The sequence below is a fragment of the Bison bison genome, unplaced genomic scaffold (assembly GCF_000754665.1).
Source record: "Bison bison bison isolate TAMUID 2011002044 unplaced genomic scaffold, Bison_UMD1.0 scf7180017864389, whole genome shotgun sequence".
Taxonomy (NCBI): domain Eukaryota; kingdom Metazoa; phylum Chordata; class Mammalia; order Artiodactyla; family Bovidae; genus Bison; species Bison bison.
Window position 1 is genome coordinate 8,105,833 of NW_011494961.1, and position 3,392 is coordinate 8,109,224.

Here is a 3,392-nt window from a genome sequence, read left to right on the forward strand (position 1 = left end):
ATTCCCAGAAATTTTAGAATTTATTAAAACGATGCAAAAAAATTTTGTTTATATTCAATGGTGTTTACCAAGGTTGAGATAATAGTAAGCAGGTTTCTCACCTACACAAAAATCTGATTGGGTACTGGAGAGTCACGTAGGAGTCAGGATGGTTTGTTGAGCAGGGCTGTCCTGTACATCACAGAATGTCAGTTCCCCGACAAAATGCCTCATAGGTGTCATTCCAGTTTGAACCACTGATTTAAACTAATTACCCAAGAATCATAAATTAAAAAGCTAAACTACAAGCTCCTGGAAGGCACCCTGTTATCACATTCACCCTCGAGCCGCATCCAGTGGCTGAAGCACAGCGGTCATAGGGCTTTGTATCTTGCCCTGACTTACGCACAAGGGAGATGTTTGATATTGGAGCAGGATATCCTGGCCCACATTGGGATGACCTGAATTCAGATACTAGGTTGGCCAAAAAGTTTCTTTGTATTTTTTCATGAGGTGTTACAGAAAAACCTGAATGAAATTTTTGGCCAACCCAGTAGAACAGGGTCGGGTAGGGGGGTGATGGTCATTTTAATTTAACATCATCACCTCTTTTATCTCCCCAAATTGTCAAATGAATCATTCTTGAGAGAGAGTCCCTTGAAAGCAAAGTAAAGAGAATAGGGTTGAAAAAGCAGTGATGCTTTGCTTTATCCAGAGGACAAATGGGTGTTAAGACTCCACACCTCTCTCGTTTGCTTTTTCTTTCTTAGAGACAGAATTGTGGAATTACTAATCAGGAAAAGACTTCCAACATGAAAACATGGTTTAAAATTCCATAAAGGTAATGGAATGGTAATACAAGTCAAGAAGAAGGAAGACTCTAAAACTTCCAATTGTTAAAAGAGCTTATTCCTTTAAAAAAAAAAAAAAAGGCTGCTGTGCAACTTCCATCTGATATATTTAAAAAGTGATAGAATAATTTTGAAAAGAAATATTCATACCTTTACTATGTTGGAAATGATATCCTTTGAAATGATTTTAAATTTATGGTGAAAAATTTTGGATGATAATCTAAAATCGTGTGAGGGTCTGTACAGCTTTTCAAAATTCTTTAAGGAATATACAAGCAAAAAAAAAAAAAAAAATTTAAAGACCATAGAACTGTTTCAGTGGTATATTGCTGTATAACCAACCACCTTAAAATTTAGTGTGATAGAACAATTGTTTTATTTTTTTCTCACTGTCCTTTGGGTTGATTAGATTCAACCAGGCAGTTTTCTGCTGGTTTTTGCTTGAGGTTTCTCATGTAGTTGGTCAGCTGGCAGCTGTAGCTGGAAGCAGGGGTCATCTAGAGCAGGGAAGGTTCACAATCTACAACTTGCAGGCCACCTGTGACCCAACATCAGTTTTGTAAATAAAACTCTATTGGAACACAGCTATGACCATTCATTTCAGTACTGACTACGGCTGCTTCCACACTCTATTGGTAAAGCTGAGCGGCTGCAACAGACACGATATGGTTTACAAAGTCTTTACAGAACTTACTGTAAAATGTAGTAAACATTTGGATTTTCTTTAAGACCATTTGTTCGATAGGCATGTTAAGCTGTAAACTTACTTCCAACCAAAGAGAGAGAGAGAGAAAGAGGGCATAGCCCTGAGGCTATTTGCACAGGCCAAGGAATATAAAAGCTGAGTGAATATCAGGGGAATTGAGTCAATAATTTTGATGCTTTTTCTCCTTAACAGGTTGATGCCTAAATTATCTAGGGGATAGCATAATTTAAATATCCTCTGATGCACAGGAGTGTCTTTTCTCCTAACTGAAATAAACAGTTTAGGAAAGCTTTTCCTTCACTGGTCTTACTTAGGAAGGAAAAAATGTCACAGAGCTTTTGACTGGACACAGGTGGACTTAAAGCTATGTGCTAACACGGATGCCCCTTCTCAGTGATTAACGATTTGCTTACACAGATTAGATTTACTGAGCTCTAAATACTGAGAATGAATTGCATTGCATGTATTGTTTTTATGCTTTTTTATACAAATTGTTTCTTGACTTAGGGCATTTGGACATGTTGGTTCTTACATCTGGAATGTTCTCCCTTCTTGTCACTCAGCTAACATCCTTGCTCTGAGTTTAAATGTGACTTCCTCTGAAAAGCCTGGCTTCACTCCCAATGAGGTTCCTTTTTACATGGTTTCACAGTGCTGTGTACTTCATTTTGGTTTTTATTCTATTGTGTGCAATTAAAAACATATTTGTATCCTCATTTAACCAAGTCCCCCATGTAACCATGAGAGCAGGGGAAGAGTTTGCTTTGTTGACAATTGTATTAATGTTTACCCAGCAACATTGTTCCTGGAACGTAATTGAATTTCTCATAAATATTTGTTGAATGAATGAATGAAATCTGAAACAAGTTATAAAGTAATGTAAATATATGGCAAAATATTTACATAGTCCTTCAAATTAACCAGAAACATTTAAGACTTACTCAAAATTATTGACTAGCTAATATTTTGGAAACCAGAAATTATCTTTTGATCCAGAATTATTGTGGATATCATCCTTTAAAAAGGAAACTCATGGAGTCTTAACTTTTCTACTCTTGGTTTTAAATAAAGTGTTTATCATTGTTAAAAGAGATGAAACTTTCAACATTTCAAGATTTTAAATTCTGTTTTTCTCCATATTCACAGAACTGGATTCAATAAAGACTCATTGTCATTTATAAAATCAAATTTCAGAATATTCGTAGATTCAATTTATTACAAAAAAATTTAAGGGCAAATAATAATCAAACATGTACCAGATTTATAGAGAGCTCCTGGTACCAACAAAATCATACCTAACTTGTGGTAATAGACTGTAATTTGAATAATATCCAGTGACTTGCTGGTAATATAAACATCAAGCTCCTTGGAAGGAGAAAAAGAATTTTGTGGTACCTGCTGATTTCCCAGGTGTAAATACTCCTTCCATACCAATTTCAAGGCCCCAAACTGACATCACTGAACACAGAGCTGGAAAGAGATGCACACAGCTGACTCACATAGCTGGAATAAGCTGGATCCACACTCCAGTGGTACTATTGGTAATATCGTATAACTATAGGACTCTTACTGGCAATAAGTAATCGAACTCCGAGAAAAAATCGTAATGTTCAGCTCTGCTTCACAGTCTTAGTCCACAGGAACTGTATATGATTTTAATTGGTGTGATAAGATAGTTAACAGTTAAAGCTAGACATCAGATCAGATCAGATCAGTCGCTCAGTTGTGTCTGACTCTTTGCGACCCCATGAATCGCAGCACGCCAGGCCTCCCTGTCCATCACCAACTCCCGGAGTTCACTCAGACTCACGTCCATCGAGTCAGTGATGCCACCCAGCCATCTCATCCTCTGTCGT